The following is an 18,625-nucleotide window of genomic DNA, read 5'->3' as shown; positions in this document are numbered from 1 at the left end:
TTTTAGGGGAGAGTCTAATAAAGATTTTGAAGAGAGAGAAAAAAAGAGATTTGAAAAAGTATAGAAAATTGGAGAAAACATTTGATAAAGCACAAACCGTATTTGAGAAAACCAGGCCCACAAATAAGATCTGATTATCCTACCACCTGCTTCTATAATCCTCAGGGTAAAGACTTCACAGGGCTCCATGACTTTACTGGATGCCCTATGTCTTTATTTATCTTTTGCCTTACTACAAACTTACTATGGAAGATTGAAATTCATGAGACTAGTGGTACGAAGACAGGATTTATCCCAAGGCAAAGCAATTTTGGATGTATATGTTTGTTTGAACCCTGACACTTATTTGTATTGAAATCTTTTTGACTACGTTAAGATGGACTACTGTCTTTCTGAGCTTCGCCATAATCATTTGTTGGGCCTAGGTGATAGATGCTAATAAAACCTTCATAAGATCTCTATCTCCCAATTCGGTAAAAACAGTCTCACCTTGTTTATTTATGGTTTTGGCTGTCTAATAAAATTCAGTTTCCTGTCATGTATTGAAGCATAATTCTATAAAAAAATTATCTGCAATAAGATATGCTCGTACAAATGTATTACATACGATTTTTAAAAATTATTTATTCACTTGATTATATCAAAACTTCAGAGAGAGCTTAAGAACACATAATCGGTTATGAGAGCTCTTTGAATATGTTTCATCCTTTCATAATTTGTCTATTTTTCCCCTTTCAAAACTCAAAATGGAAGGGAGGATTTATCTGCAAGGTAAATAATAATACACTGTAGTATAGAAAGTTATACCTGTACAAAATGCATCAGAAGCATCCATGACTAACAGCTTTATTTCTTCTCTCTTTGTCTCAAGTATTTTTCTCAGGTATTCTTTCATGTTTTTGTCTTCGTGTGACCAAACACTACAAGTTTAGTTCAGGATTTGTAAATATTCCCCACCCCTGATAAACTCTGATAATTTGTTTTTCCCATACTATTTGAAACATACTTCTGCAATGCCAAATTTGTACAGAAAACCTTTTAACAATACAACAAAATCAATTGTAAGAGAGATAAATGAGATGTTTTAATGGGTTTATATTAAATCAGAATGAAATTTATTTTCACAAAAGGATCCCTATGTACAATTAGTTTCTTTCACAGTGTATTCCAGAGTCTTATGAAAACATATCAGCAATAAAAAACTTCTAAAAATTTCTATCAGGAATGTTTTTTCATGGACAATAAATATAACTTAAGGCACTTTACGTCATATGCTTTTCCAGAGGGTTTGGTTCAACACACACTTGAGAATTATATTCAAAATATTTTCATCCAGACATTGCCAGCCAGAATGTGCCCAATTAGAACTGATGGCCAGTGAAGGCGCCAGGCCCTCGTTCTTCAGTGAGTAGATCTTGGGAGGTGGGATAATGAGGGAGTGACTGAGCAGTGGGGGCAGGGCTGCTGGTGGTGGGGAGTTGTTTTCCAACTTCTTTTAAATTACAATAATTTAACAACTATTCGGCTAACAACAATGTAGCTGGACCATGCATTCTTCACCCTATACTAATTGAGTACCTTTCAATATTATTCATATAGTACACACAATGGAAATTTTTAAAGTTGGGTATTTTGTTTATTAATCCAACAAATATTTATTGAGACCTACTAGGTGCTAGGCACTACACCAGACCCAGAAGAAAAGAAGACTAACAGGGCAACCCTCTGCAGAAGGAATCGCACTCATAGGAGAACTCTTATATAGTGTATATTAGATAATTTTCTACCCAACTTTCTTCTGCTCATACTTTGTTTATATTACTCTGCATTTGATTGGAATAAAAAGAGGACTGATCCAACACAGTCAATCTTCTCTATTTAAAATAAAGCCAGTTAAACTCATTTGCATAACTAGAAAAATTGATTTTTCAAGTCTACTACATTGATTCCAGACAGATCTGCTGAGTTTTAGAAAGTGTGACCCATAGTCCTTAGATTCTTGTTCTGTTGTCTCTGTCCTATGGAAGGGCATTCTCCTTTAAAAAATTCAGCTTTTTTTGCTGATGCTCTGTAGGCTGCCTTCTAATGAGGATGGTGTGGGCTGGGGTCAGGTTGTAGGATAAGTTGCAGAAAGCCCTAATGATCCGTCCGGAGCAAATCTTAGCACCTTACGAAAAATGTGTGGCCCTTTAAATTTATGAAAAATTCTTCTCTGGGAGGGAGTGGGAGTGGGGAGGTGGAATAGAGTAGAGAAACAAAGATAGCCATCTACTTGGAGAAAGGAAGACATTTGAAGGAATCTGAATTGCAATCAATGAAAAAGAGTCTGAACTTATCTGAAATATACATTTTAAAATCATAAAGATAAATTACAGAGAGCTTAGGAAATAATTTTGTTTTAGAGAACTGTGTGACTGTGATGGTTAATATTGAGTGTCAACTTGATTGGACTGAAGGATGCAAAGTATTGTTCCTGAGTGTGCCTGTGAGGGTGTTGTCAAAGGAGATTAACATTTGAGTCAGTGGACTGGGAGAGGCAGACCCACCCTCAGTCTGGGTGGGCACCATCTAATCAGCTGCCAGGGCAGCTAGGATAAAAGCAGGCAGAGGAACATGGAAGGACTACACTGGCTAAGTCTTCTGGCCTCCATCTTTCTCCCGTGCTGGATGCTTCCTGCCCTGGAACATCAGACTCCAAGTTCTTCAGCTTTTGGACTATTGGACCTACACCAGTGACTTGCTAGGGGCTCTGGGGCCTTTGGCCACAAACTGAAAGCTGCACTATTGGCTTCCCTACTTTTGAGGTTCTGGGACTCAGACTGGCTTCCCAGCTCCTCAGCTTGCAGATGCCTATTGTGGGACTTCACATTGTGATCATGTGAGTCAATTCTCCTAATAAGTTCCCCTTTATATATTCATCTATTCTATTCGTTCTGTTCCTTTAGAGAACCCTGACTCATACAGCGGCTCAAAGGAATCTCAGTAAATCTGAGAAAGAAAAACCACCTCACCAGGCCCTCTATTTAAGGCTGGTAGCCACTGGTGAAAGTGATCATTAAACACTTGGAATGTAGCTGGTCCAAATAGAAATATGCTGTAAGTATATGAATTTCAAATATTTAGTACAAAAACATGTAAGATGTTACATGAATAAGTTTTATATTGATTACATGTTGAAATGATCATGCTTTGGATGTATTTGGATAAATAAATTATATTATTAAAATTAATTTCACCGGTGGGGGGTTGTTTTTCTGTTTTTTTCCCTTGTTTTCAATGTGGCTAGTAGAAAATCTAACATTATATGTGTAGTTCACATTTGTGGCTCACATTATACGTCAGTTAGACAACACCAATCTACATTATTAGCTCATTATGGCCCAGAAGGAGTTAACTAATTGAGAGCTTTTTACTGAAGAGTGAGTGGTAGTTAATACAATACCTACCAGACTATGTCAAGAGTTTCTAAACAGGCCATAATTTCTTTCTAAATAATAGAGACATTTGCTTTAAATCTTTAGAATTCACTCTGGCTTTTGACCAGACATCAGGGTTAAAAATCAGCACATCTAACTTCTACTAGTCTCTCAGGGCAATCTGAGCCGACAGGTCTGGATAGAGTTGATGGAAGAGATCAAAATCATTCTAACTACTATTCTCGTGAAGAACCAATGCTGATCCTTTAAGAATGAAGATTCCAAACTTAAACTGTATTTGAGAACAAGGGCAGAGAAAGCTAACATTTCAAGGGAATGAGGAGAGTAGAAGAGATGATTGGATTATAACCAGAATTGTCAAAGAGAAGCAACTCTTTCTCTAAAGGCTGCCAGCCTCACATGGAGGCGATCAGGGGAGGCTGAACTTGGTGAGTGGGGTGGGGCTTTGGGATTGGTTTAATACTAGGCCAGGAGTGGTTGCTAGTCCCACAACATTTTCATTCTCCATTTGCTCTCTGATTCCCATTCTGCATCCTTATGAAAGTTTCTTTATAATGGAAGAGAGATTCTTGGCTACTGGCCATAAAGCACAGAGACACATTGCCTCCTAGACTGGAAATAAATTGACTTAAGGGAGGAATTCAAGAATGATACTAAGTTCATGCTTCCTTTTTTTTTTTTTTTTTTGCATTGTTATAAAGAACAGTGACTTTTCCCTGACCCTGTCCACACTCTCCTCCAGTTGTTTTTAGTTAGCATCACCTGTACTCCTATTGTCAACTTCTACTGGAGTTGACAATAACCAGGGAGAATGAGGAAAGGAAGTTGAGGTTAGGAAAACTAATTGTTCCAAGCCCTTTCCCAACTTTCTGCATCCATGTTCTTCAATTGTGTTGCTTGCTCTAGCTCTCCCCTTTCCCATAGATGCCATGATTAGAAAACACTTGCAGGGACTTTGGACCTTTGGTCTTGCTCCATACTCTTCATGACTTCTCAGACTTTGTCATTTACCAGGCCATTGCAGCATGAGTGTTCTGATGCTTGCATTTGGTCTGCCCTGCTTTTCTTGGCCTGCCTCTTGACTTTTTCCCCTCAAATCATTGTGGCAGACACCACTACACGGTGAGATTAAATTGTTCAACTGATAAAAAATAGCCCCCTTTTCTATTCTGCTAACATAAAAATCAGCCTGCATGTTGAAAATTCAATTTTCACTTCTCCTTGTCAAATAGGTAACATAGATCTTCTACACACCTGTTGTATCTGTACAAACATGTAGCTTATTATTAATTATAGAGCTTAAGACTTTAGCTCATGCTCCAGGACTTCAAAACCAGGATTCCTGCTTCATCTGAAGTTATAAATATTTAAACGTTGGCAATGAATCTTAAAGAAAACATAGAATGATTTATTCTCTAAGAAGGGGCCACTGTTAAGAAGTTTGGCATGAAGCATTTTTCTTAGCATTTGTAAGACAAGCCAACTTTTCAGCTCATGCATATTACTGGGATGAATGACATAGGGCTATTGTGATTCTGCATAAAGATATTACTAACCTCATAGAACTTAGAGAAGCAGGCCTGTGATGGAGCAAAAGAACTGTACTAGCAACATCCAAAATTAAAGACAGAGCCTAGAGAAATGTTTCTGCCAACATGTCCTATGATTTATTACTGAAAATCATTTCAAAATCTGAAAAAAATATTTTAAATCTGCACTTGGAGTAAACGGAGGGCCTATTTAAATTGCATAGTTATCATAAGAGTAAATCCATGACATTTTCCTATTTTGAGACTACAGTTACAGTGTTACATATATACACTACCATAAAATACAGACTTAAAAATAAAAACATGGCAACAACGCCACATGGAGATGTGTGTGTGTGCGGTCTGTGAGCCTCACTAACTAGTGAAGTCATTAATGTTCTAGCTACCAGTCTCCCACCATGCTTGATCCAATACTTGACCCAGCACAATTATAAATTACTGTATTCCAAGGATCTTTAGAATGACTCACAAACAATGCTAAAATATTAACCGCACAATTAAAATTAACATAAAGATAATTTGGCCATTTTTGAAGAATTGCCTCAATATGGGACACAGAAGCAGGCAAAGACTTGGTGTGGGTCAGGATGGCAGAGAGTCATGTCATCCAGCGCTCTCATCATGTCTTACCAATATCCTTCATGATATCAGTTGAGACCAAGGACCAGGATCTTCTAAGCTAGGGATGTTAGAAGGTGGGCCCCAGGGCTTATCAGACAATGTTGAATTATTCATTGGTTCTTCTGTTATCATGAGGGCCATTTACTATATGCTCCTGAGTGACAGTCCAGTTAACTGTTGGAAATGGATGTCCTAGTAGGACCTTGAGAGACACATGGAACTCCTGATGGAGTTCTAGCAATTTCCAGAAATGGATAGAACACGAAAGTAGAAATTTAATTCACAGCAAATTTTCTGCAGAGTTTCAAAATTGCCAAAAAATATTCAACATATCCTGGTTAATTTTAAGTCTTAAGCTTCTATAATGGGGGGATGGGGAGGAAAGAGGTGACAAATTAAAATATCTAAGGGTCCAAAGTAAAACAATACAAGTTAAGGGAAACATGACACAGGAGAACTGAGATTATAAGAAAGCAGCCCCTCATCAGCTCCAAAGGATTATTGCCAAGGGTTGCTCAACCTCCTGAAATCCAGAGAGGTTGGAACTCTAGATATTTTTAATGCAAAATTCTCTATTATAAAAATATTTTGTTTTCAGCAAAACATATCTTTTATCTGTGCGTTATCTCAAGCCATATAGCCTCAAATTCCTGGTCTGGGGTCTAAAGATTCTTAGAATTACCAATCATCTACTGAGTTTCTCTCCTTAGTGTATTAAAGCATTGAAAAACAGCACTCTCTGAGTCACTGGGAACTCAGACCATGAACAATTGATTCATGAAGAAAACTCACTTTTATATTGTTCCACAAAGGTTACATGCACTCTCATCTGTAGCATTTAAACTTGCAAATTGTGTACTTGAGTGAGTTACAAAACAAGGGGTGGCAAAACCTCATTTAATTAAGAAGGTGTTAATGGAATACTTTCTGTGTGCCAGGCATGAAGCAAGTCTGTATGGAAATAGTAGAAAATGTAATTTGGCTTGCATCTTGAAGGAGCTCACAGTTCATAAAATCATGAAGGAGTTAAAATGTTAGCAGTGTTGTTGTGAAATACATACACTGTAATGCAATTTGTTAGAGAAACAGCCAGGTAAACACTGGGTGTTTCCCCACTGACTTGGCAAGCATCCTGACAATTTTATTGAATTTGTGCCTTTTTCCCTCTCAGTTGCCCATTTTCTGATAGACATTACACATGAACAGTGGAAAAACCCAAAACCTTTACTGAAAAGTTGAAGAGGAGAGTAAAAGCTTGGGAGAGGTCAGGGGACTGACTAAATACCTCATTTATACACAGAGACTCATTAAGGTCTCATTGCCTTTATTGAAAAATAAAAACAAAGATGTGATTCATTCAGATGTTAAATTTTGCTAATTATTACAGATTAGTATTCAGCACTGAAATAAGCGACTCTTCAACTCTATGCTTTGCTTTGAATAAAAGTACCTGCTTTCTTCATTACTTCTTCTGAATAACTCCTGGGAAAATACTGAAATCAAGTCCCTGTTAGCTAATATTTGTCCTAACTATTGGAAACAAAATCAAAGTTCATACTTAATGGACATTTAGCTCTTCAGCTAAATGATGTGTTCTCTGATTAAGACCTAATATAGAAGCTCCCAGATGACTGAGAAATTCATTCGACATTTGTCTAAAGTAACAAGGCACTCTCTGAAACATTTTCAGTGTGTTTAGGTATTTTCCTCATCTATCTCTAGTAGATACCTTAAAGGAATAAGACCTGCAGTGTTCCACAGCTCAACATGCTTGGTAATTATTTCCTATTATAATGATGATCATGTAGGGAACTGTTTGGCTTTGATTCAGACAGAGATTTCTAACGTATTCATTGCCTCATTAGCATTTCCCTTAAGAATTTTGACAAGAGGCTAAAGAGGTAAGAGGTACAAAGTTATCTTCTATCAAGACTGTATTCATCCTTCTATTGAAAGAAAATTTAAGTACAACAGTTAGTGGAATGCAAATTCTATGAGAATTTCAAAAAGAAAAAAACAATAAATTAAGTATAATTATTTCAAAGAAGCTACTCATTTAGTAAAAATAAGACTTTTCAGTTATTTGATATAGTAAAATCAATTGTTTTAGAACTAAAATTGGGGCATCAATGACAGAGAAAGTTTTCACGAAGACATACAGATATTCAATTTATTGCTTTTCCTTCAATGTTAAGACTGAAAGACCTTCATACCATGGGTCAAGTAGTTAGAGTGTTTCACACATCAGTTAGGGAGCAGGGGCAGGGAAGAGGGAAAGGAGGACCTTGGAACACCTGCCAGTGCTTCTAGTTGTCCCCAGGAGGGCACTCGGCTGGGAGTGGACTCAGGCACTGTGGCACGCAGAACAGGAGAGTGGCAAAGCAGCTCTCACTTAAAGAACGCTGGGCCGAATGATTAACCTGGTGACAGTTAACAAGATTTCCTCTGTGTCTACATAGTTCCAGTCTCCAGGCTTCTTTAACTAAAAAGCCCCATTAGAATTGTTGGCAGTTCCTGAAAAGGTTTCTAAAGCTGGGCCTCTTACACAAGTTTTGCTTGGCCAGAGTGGTTTTCCTCCTTTCTATCACTTGTCTACAGTGATATATGGAAGGACCTGGAGACCTTCTTAAGTTTCTTCTTAGTCCCCTCTGCAAAAGGAGATCAGGGAAAACAAGAGGGCTTAATAATGCCCCAAACTCTCAAATTTTGCCTTGAGAACTCTGTTTGAGGTGATAGCAACAAATTCCAAAATGAAGGTGAAAGAAATGTAAAATAATCTCCCACATTTTGATGTGATCATCCACAAATGTATGCTATAGACCAAGCCAATTTTCCTCCTCAAATTTTGGTTGCTGTCATTGAAGAACATCCTAATTATGCTCTTTAAAATATCAGTTTCCTCTTTTAAAGAGTAGTTGTCCTTTGACATAGAAATGCATGTAACCTGACAGGAACATGAGTCTGCTTTTTTGTTGACAGTCATATAGAGAGCATCCCACACTAAAGTGGTGGTCCTTCAACCTTGGTGTGGATAATATTCACTCATGAACTTGAAAAATGCTGATTATTAGGCCCATCCATAGAAATTGTGACTCAGTAGGTTTGGGCTGCACCTCAGGAATCTTTTTAACAGTGAAACCCAAGTTATTATAAAGTAGGTGGGCCATGGATCTTACAGAAACACTGGAGTAGAGAACATGTCTTCAGAGGAGAAATGAGCAATTGGAGATCTATCAGTGAATAGCCTTGAAAGATTTTATATGTGTGTGTGTATGCATATGTGTGTGTGTGTGTGTATATATATATATATATATAATGCACATTTATCTATTAAAAATGTGAGTGCTTTGCTTATAAGTCCTCCCAGAGTAACTCCAGTGAGCAAGGGATGGGACAAGAAATAATAATCTATTGGCAAGGTTAAGTTATTTACTCAAGGCAAGTTAACAAATCTGTTTGAACAGCTGTTGGAACTAGAGCTTCCAGCTTCTTGAGTCCTATACTCTCTGTATATGAGATATGCATTTTCACAGCTATGAAACACATGCTGCATTCCACACTATCAGTTCTTCTGAAATATTACATGATACTTCCACTGTATCTATTATATGGACATACATATCGCATGCCAAATATCTCAAATGATAGTAGAATTTGGAAATGTTCCTATTGTCCAGGCCATTGTCCATACTTGCTACAGTGGCTTCAACACCTACTACCTACTCTTCAACTCGCTAAAATTTACACTCTTTCCACCAGTCCATTAAACCTGCTATCGCCAAGGTCACTCACAATTTTCTCTTTGCAAAATCCAGAAGGTGCCATTTGGATCAAGGTTATGGAGCAAACATAATTTTGGATCTCACTTTCTGCAACATAATTCTTGAGATGATATAAAGATTTTTAATAAGGGATAAATCTACAACTTTACTAAGAAATGAGGAAGGCTAAAATCAATATAGCAGAAAATTTGAAAAATTACTAAAATATTAACAGCAAATTGATAGATTGAAAAAGAATAAGAATGGAGAAACTGGGGACCACAATACCACACAGAAGAAAACTACCAAAGTTTTCAGTGATACTTCAAAGTAAAGAATTAAAGATGTTCATAACAGTTTTGTCTCTGTTGCTACTCTCCACTCTCCCACTGAGCTGAAAAGCACTATTTTCAAATAGGTCAATAACCTTAAAATTGCTCTCTAAAAAGGGAGGTAATCCTCTTAGGGTAGTCTTCTTTTAAGAATGCTGAGCTCTGGCCGGGCGCCGTGGCTCACGCCTGTAATCCCTGCACTTTGGGAGGCAGAGGCTGGTGGATGATGAGGTCAAGAGATTGAGACCATCCTGGCCAACATGGTGAAACCGCATCTCTACCAAAAATACAAAAATCGGCTGGGTGCAGTGGTGCGTGGCTGTAGTCCCAGCTACTCAGGAGGCTGAGGCAGGAGAATCGCTTGAACCCTGGAGGCAGAGGTTGCAGTGAGCCGAGATTGTGCCATTGCACTCCAGCCTGGCAACAGAGTGAGACTCTGTCAAAAAAAAAAAAAAAGAAAAAAAAGAATGCTGAGTTGTAATTTATGCTATTATGAATATAAAAACATAGTTTACAAGCAGTACTAATACTTATAAAGCAGCTATTATGTGTTGGGCCCTGTTTCAAGCAGTTTCCAAGCACTGATTTATTTAATCTTCATGATAACCCTATAGTGTGGATTCTGCTACTTTCCCCATTTTAATGAGAAACACAGATGTCAAGTGACTTGCCCAAGGTCACACAGCTAATGCACAGTGTAGCTGCGATATATGCTCAGGGAGCTGTGTAGGTCTGTGTTTTTAGCCAGCACGCCACTTAGATGTCAATAGCAATCACAGAAAGATGGGGAAAAAAACACAACTGGACCCAGGAGGAAAGTGAATGAAATGCTGTACTGCCTGGACCTTTTTATTTTGGAAATTGGATGAGGTAGTGTTTAGTCCAGTCCTATATTCTGACAACTGGAAAAATCCATAGTCACTACCTGTCCCAGTCAGGCTAGCTTTTCATACAAAGGGACAACAGGTATTTGAGAAAAATCAATCCGGAAGGGGCAAAAACCAAGATTAACAAACAATATCTGATGATGAGAAAAATAAATTATATAAAGAACATAAGAGAACTTTTAAAATATTCTGAATAGTACCCTCAGGAATAGAAGAGAATATTTAATCCATAAAACAAGAAAAGTTTGCAATCAGAGTAGGAGAAAGAGTTCTCTGAAATGAAATGTATAATTACTGAAATAAAAACATCCAAAGATGGACCAAATTCTCGAAAGGACATAGTTGAGGATTAGATTGGTAATTTGGAAAATGAAATTAAGAAAGTCTTTTAAAACATAGAACAAAAACCACAAAAAGCTTGAAAAACTGAGACATGAAGTGTTAGCATAACTTCAACATCTGCGCAGGGCGCAGTGGCTCACACCTGCAATCTCAGCACTTTGCGAGGTTGAGGCAGGCGGTATGACTCGAGGTCAGGAGTTGAAGATCAGCCTCCCAACATGGTGAAACCCCTGTCTCTAACCAGAATACAAAATTAGCCGGGCACAGTGGCTCGTGCCTGTAGTCCTAGCTATTTGGAAAGCTGAGGCAAGAGAATTGCTTGAACCCGGGAGGCAGAGGTTGCAGTGAGCAGAGATCTTGCCACTGCACTCCAGCCCGGACCACAGAGTGAGACTCTGTCTCAGAAAAAAGAAAAACAAAAAAGGAATTTCAACATCTGTCTAAAAGAAATTTCCAAAAGAGAGAACCAAGACAAAAAAATAAGGAATAATAAAATAAAATTTCTCTAAATTGAAGAATGACACAAGGCTCAGATTGAAAGGATTCATTGAATTCTGAGCAGTGAAATAAATTCCGGTGATTGGGAAAGAAACAATAACTTTGAGGTACATAAGAATAAATCCACAAACTACTGTGCAAGATATAATAAAATAATATTGAAATATATAATAGAAGCCCCACATACATAGGAAATTCCACTATTTGAAGGTATTAAGTCTCCTAAAATTGATCTATAGTTCACTGAAATTCCAATAAAAATCTTAGTAAGAAATCTGTAAAACTTCAAAAGATGATGATAAAATTCATATGGAAGAATAAAGAACCAAGAATAATTAAGAGAGTGCTGAAGAAGAATAACTTACCTATAATATATTCAATCTTGTTATACAATCAGAGTAATTAACACCACGTGGTATTGGTACAGAAGGAGATGAACAGTGGAAAAGAATAGGGAACTCAGAAATTTGGAAATTTAGTACACAACAGGAGTGGAGGAAAATTAGTAGGAAAAGGATGAGCTAGTCAGTTTTGTTAGGACAAATGATTTTGCATGTTATTCATGATTCTTACCTCCCACAAAACAGAAAATTAATTTTAGATGGATTAAAACTCTAACTGTGCAAGGTTGACTTTGAAGCTTTTGGAAGACAACACACTGTAAGATCATGAGAGTAAAGCTGACCTGACAACGATAAGCTTTGACCAAGCAATTTCATTTTTAGGTAAAAAAAAAAACAAAAAACTAGAGGAATTTCCACCCTACATATACAAGAAGGTTTGTACCAAAAAGGCTCTTTTTACAATTTCTTGTGACAGTAAAAAACTAGGAAAAAAGCTAAAATAAAGAAATTGAGGTATATACGTACATATAGTGAAAAGAAAAATAAATAAAATTGAATTATATAAAATTATATACTGTACATATAAATGTTTTTAAAAGCATCATGGGGCCGTGTGTGGTGGTTCACGCCTGTAATCCCAACACTTTGGGAGGCCGACCGAGGCAGGCGGATCATGAGGTCAAGAGAACAATACCATCTGGCCAACATGGTGAAACCCTGTCTCTACTAAAAAATATACAAAAATTAGTTGGGTGTGGTGGCATGCACTTGTAACCCCAGCTACTCGGGAGGCTGAGGCAGAAGAATCGCTTGAACCCAGGAGGCGGAGATTGCAGTGAGCCGAGATCATGACACTGCACTCCAGCCTGGGCGACAGGGTGAGACTCTGTCTCAAAAAAAAAAAAAAAAAAAAACCATCATGGAAAAAGTGTGGACTGACACATGTTTTAAAAGTGCAGATTCCTCATATATGAAATTTCAAAGCATGCATCTTTTCATATTATTTATAGAAATACATGCATATAGTAAAAATACAAATTCATGCATAACAAAGAAACAGTCCAACTTTAGAGGAATGGCTCCTTCTGAGAGAGTGAGAAGTAAACAAGACCAAGAAGAGCTATCCAGGCCTTTCAATTAAATCTGAAATGCTTTATTGTATCTGTAACATTTTATTGTATCTGTAGCATAGTGGATGTTAGTTATATTATATTATCTGTGATTTTCTGTACGTTTTTAACACTTCATGAGAAATTTAGCTTGACAAAAGACACTGGACTTATTAAAGTGAGTAATGTGTTTTCTCATAGCAAATAAGTCAACTTCTCTAGCACCTGGGAATATCTCAGCAGGAAATGTCTAATAGTAATTGCTCACACAAACACTTTAATATGCCCTGAACAAGAATATAACCTCCTATAATGATTTTGAGTGCACACTTTATATTCCAAGGGCCTCTTGGGAGTAACAAAGGAAATTCAAGTGGAAAGCCCCATCCAACTGGCAGCTCCTGGTCCCCTGAGGCAATCTGCTACTCTAAGCAGTAGTGGAGGAACAATTCTCACACTCTCAGGAAGGATTTAGACCATCTTTGGTCCTGTATTTGGATTCATTATTGGGACTGCCTACTGGAAAGCCTACTCGAGGGACCAGGGATAATTGAAAAGAGTGGGAGTGGGAGAAGGCAGTGCACTTCTTCAAAATTTGAAACATTTCTCTTCTAATAAGAGTAAGTTTGAGGGGGTTGTTATCATCCACAGACACAGACAATAGTGAGAACACACACAACTAAGGTCCTATATGATGGGTGGACATCACAGGTGAGGTCCTAACACCTAGAAAAGCCCAGGACAGCCCAGGACTGAACCTTGACATCTAGTTACAGTGGTGGAGTTCTGTGCAGCCATGGAAAAAGAATCCCAAGGACCTCATGGTTAGTCATCTTCAGAGCTGACTTTCCCACAGAACAGCTCTGCTCTTGCCAAACAACGAATGATCACACTGTGGGTCCCAGAGAATGCTGAGCCTGGAACTCAGAGATACACTTCTATGGGAGGACATTGGCTGCTGTTCTTTTATATCAGTTTGGGATTAAAATAGGGCTTTGTTCTCTTAATATGTAAACTAGAACCCTTAACTTTTATAAAGCACTTTCAAATACACGATTCATTAGATGCTTACAACCTCCTAGTTTTGCTGATTTTGGATTGTTGGGGAAAGTCACAAAAGTTGAGAAGAGGCAGAAATGGGGCATCCTTAGCCTATTTTTGCTGCTGTAACAGAATACCTGAGACTGGGTAATTTAAAAGGAACAGAATTTCATTTTCTCATAGTTCTGGAGGCTGGGAAGTCCAAGATCAAAGTGCTAGCTCCTGGTATGGTTCTTCTTGCGCCCTCATAGGGTGGAAGGAGGAAGGGCAGGAGAGGATATGCTGCCTCCTCACATGGCAGAAGAGCAGAAGAGAGAGAAGTCATTCCTGTAAGCCCTTTCAATAACAGCATTAATTCATTCATGAAGGTGCTGTCCTCATGACCTAGACACTTCTCAAAAGGCTCCACCTCCCAACACTATTGCATTGCGGATTAAGTTTCCAACACATGAATTTTGGGGGACATATTTAGTCCATAGCAGAGGCTCTAGGATAAGGTAGAGAAACAGAATTTTTAGGGAATGGAAAGCTTCACAGGCACATTCCTTGGCTTCAGGTCAAGATCTCAGGCACTATCATTCTTTCCCCACAGTCATCCCAGAAAATGGCTTGTCTTGTTTCTTTGTCCACAACCAAGTGTTGCTTCAAAACTTAACTCAGGAACTAATTATTCATCTAGTACAGAAAAAACAGTCTCACAACTTTTTTCTAGCTCTCTAGTAAAGAAAAAGCACAAAACCAGCCCATTGAGGTTTTCTAATTGTTTCACATTGAAAGAGTGAGAAAAGGCTTCTATCTCAATTCCTATTCTCAATTCAGCTTATAGAGCAGTATCTTCCAGGACAGCAGAAGTGCTAGGCTGGCTGTCTCAGGATCATCTATGATGCTTGTTAAAATAAACATGGATGGGTCCTATTGCTAGGGATTTTTTTTTTTTTTTTTTTTGGAGACCAAGTTTCGCTCTTGTTGCCCAGGCTGGAGTACAATGGTGTGATCTCAGCTCACCGCAATCTCCGCCTCCCACGTTCACGTGATTCTCCTGCCTCAGCCTCCTGAGTAGCTGGGATTACAGGCGCACGCCACCACGCCAGGCTAATTTAGTATTTTCAGTAGAGACAGGGTTTTGCCACGTTGGTCAAGCTGGTCTGGAACTCCCTACCTCAGGTGATCCGCCTGCTTCGGCCTTCCAAAGTGTTGGAATTACAGGCATGAGCCACCGTGCCTGGCCGGGATTCTTATTTAATAGGTATGAGGTGGGCCCTAACATCTGCATTTTTTCCCAAAGTTTCATATGTAATTCTTAGGAATAGCTAATTTGAGAAATTATGACAGAAGGAAAAGACAAGATCATTGTGAATGCTTTAAGTAGAAGTTTAGGGTGCACGTAGGACTGAAGATTTATCTATATTTCAAAGAAGTTCTCATAAAATTTTAGCAAGGGCTTTCAAACGAAGGAACTTGAAAATAATGTAGCCTTCACATATTTTTATTTCGACATTCAATATTACATGATATAATAAGTAATGCACTGGTTCTGGCTTGTAGAGATTGGGAGAGCCAGTTGTTAAATTTTTGGAGATTTTGTCATTCAGTTGTTAAACTATTGGTAGCTTGAAATCAGCTAGGGTGAAAGTATTCACATTATGAAAATCAGGAAATGCTACAAAGTAGGGCATTAACGCCCTGGGGAGCTTGTTGTAAATTTACCATCCATCCCACTGGCTGTAGAGGATGTAAGGAACAGTGTATTATAAACATGAACATTTTACTTAGTACTATTCTGTCACTCCTTTAAATGTATTCAATTGAAACTAATACCAAAAATATTTGATATCCACCAACCATTATCCACTTGAAAAATGCAGAACAATCTCTTCTTTCATAGATCCAAAATTTACATTATCCCACTTTCTGAGTTCATATTTCCTTTTGACAATCCGTCATAGGATTTTATTCAGATATAACATTTTAAACTTAAAAGTCTGCTTTTGTTCATCTAATTACATTTCTCTGTAATAGAATAGGTACGAAAATTGAAATTAGAGAGTTTTAAAATTTTCTATGATCATAGTGGTCTAAGTTTAAAAAAAATTTTTCTGGACTGAGTTATTAGTACTGTTATTAGACAACTGATCAAACAACATAAATATATTAGTAAGGTAAAAATGATTATTGATTATAAAAAGCATGTTTTAGAAATGCATCTTTGAATACAACGAATGGCCTATTAAAATTAGTTATATATTCAAGGATAAATATTATCTATTGCTAGCAAGAGACAGGCCCTACTGAAAAAAAGTTGTTAATAAATAGAAATGAAAATAATTTAGTTATATGAATGTCCCTCAAATCTCGAAAGTCCTTCTTAGTTACAGGCCAAAAATCACATGGTGATTTGGATCTCAAAAATGGTCCTTGATGTGTGAAATGTGTGGAAGCTGCTGCAGATGAAAAACAGGACCTGGGGTCAAACACTCCAATTTTAATCACTCAGCATCCTGCCTCTGTGACCTTGGATCATTTATGAAGTTTCTGATTCTTTCACGTTACTTATCTGCTAGATAAGTGAATAATATCCCCATCATGTAGGGCTGATATGAGGATGAAATGAAGTAATAAAAAGAAAATGTCCTTGCCTCATTTCACATACCGTAACGTCCTCTAAGTTCATCTGTGCTGTCACAAATAGCAGGATTTCATTCATTTTTATGTCTGAATAATATTTCACTGTGTGTATGTACCACATGTGCTGTTGAGTCCATATCTTGGCTATTGCGAATAGTGCTGCAATAAACATGGACGTGCAGATATCTCTTTTAACAAATTGATTTCAACTTCCTTGGAGATAAACCCAATAGTGAGGTTGCTGAAACATTTGGTTGCTCGATTTTTAGTTTTTTGAGGAAACTCCATACTGGTTTTCACACAGGCTAATACTGCCTGACCTCCTGCATATGTGGAATCTACAAAAGCTGATCAAATGGAAGGAGAGAATTGAATGGTAGTTAGCAGGGGCTGAAATGATTACAGCTTAGGGAGGATGGGGAGACGTTGGTCAAAGGATACAAAACTACAGTTAGATGGGAGGAATAAATTTCAAGAGAAATTTATTTACAGCAAGGTAAAATTTACCTTACTTTACCTTACAGCAAGGTGACTATAGTTAATGATAATATAGTGCATTCTTGAAAAATTTAGAGTGGATGGTATGTACTCTCACCACAAAAATGATAACTATGTGAGGTAATTCATTTGCTAATTAGCTAGATTTAATGACTCCACAATGTACATGTACTTTAAAACATCATGTTGTATGTGATGAAAACATACAGTATTATTTCTCCATTTAAAATAAGTAAACTTAAAATTTTAATTTTTTTTAAGTGCAGTGAGAATGTGAGTGTTCAATACATGGTAGCTCTCATTTTTAAAAATTTAATTATTTTAGGAACTTTTTTATTTCATAATGTGAGATACACGAGTAGGCTATTCTTATAAAAGGTCATAAGGAAATATAAGATCTGGGTGGTAAAAAAAAAAAAAAAAAAAAAAAAAAGGAGGATTTTTAGAGGCTTCCAGGAGGCCCAGGAACTCCTTGGTAGGCCTAGGTATTTAGAATATAGGCTGCTTTTTTTAAAGGATCTTACATTCTTTTTGTGGAACTAAAGCCACAATGGTGAATTTTGGTGGAGAGGAACACATCAGGACTCTTACAGTCTCATGCAGTGGGATGTCTCTGCCAAATTCCTAGAGTATTTAATGGGAAATATTGATATGAATCTTTTTTCAGGTCCATGAGAACAGTTGGCATCCTAAAAGTCCTCGTCCTTAGGCAATGAGGAGTGGATCTGTTGTCAATTTAGGGTTGTGTAGTCAACTTTATAAACAGGAGTATATTAGAAAATGCTTATTCAGCAGAGTGCAGACTGGCTTTGGTAGAAAAACCTTTTAAGAAAACTTACAAGAGCCTTTGGGTCACTGCTCATCCCCTCCAAGTGACACAATGACTAAATGTTTGTGAACTTAATAACTTGAATCATACCAGACTAGGAAGAAACATGAAGTCCTAGTAAATCTTATTTCTTTTTTTCCCTGAAACCAGTGGAAAAAAAATATATTCACTAAACAGTATTTCTGAAAGTTTGGACCAGTCAAGACTTTAATTAAAAAGCCAAATATCTCTGTTGATGAATTTTAAGCCAATAGGAAATTGAAGATCAAACTTCAAACCTCTCAGGAAAACAGTTTTGAAAGGAAATGCTCACAGACCCACCGCTGGGTGCTGCTATGATAAACAGATGAACCCTTCCATATGTGCCTAAATTCCAGTTACACCCATTGGCCAGAGCCATTATTGGCCAAATCCTGCTGCTAAAACCGCTAGGCACTGATGAGAGATGTGCCAGAAATAATAAGCTGGAGCTTAGGCAAAACCCAAGAGGAAACACTTGATGTCAGATATGAGTTTGCCATTGTTTTGAGGGAACATGGATGGAGGAAAAAGTATATGCCTGTGTGTTTGAGAATCAATGTATATACCTTGACTATCAGAATGGATCTTATTTTCCTTGGCCGTTCAAAACTGACACGAGATCATCTTTTGCTGATATTTACTTTAATGGTGACATTCATTTCCAGGCTGCTATCCAGAGTTATTCTAAGATTAAGAATGCTTTTAAAAATAATAAATATATGAAATAATA

General features: G+C 37.5%; 1 long non-coding RNA gene across 1 annotated transcript in view; it reads right to left on the bottom strand.

The window, feature by feature from the left end:
* LOC130541470 (uncharacterized) overlaps positions 1 to 18,625 on the bottom strand; it is a 78,091-nt gene that overhangs the window by 32,942 nt on the left and 26,524 nt on the right. The window lies entirely within an intron of this gene.

The sequence above is a fragment of the Pan paniscus genome, chromosome 3, assembly GCF_029289425.2.
Source record: "Pan paniscus chromosome 3, NHGRI_mPanPan1-v2.0_pri, whole genome shotgun sequence".
Taxonomy (NCBI): Eukaryota; Metazoa; Chordata; class Mammalia; order Primates; family Hominidae; genus Pan; species Pan paniscus.
The sequence above is the reverse complement of the archived record's forward strand: the minus strand, read 5'-3'. Positions and strand labels throughout refer to the sequence as shown.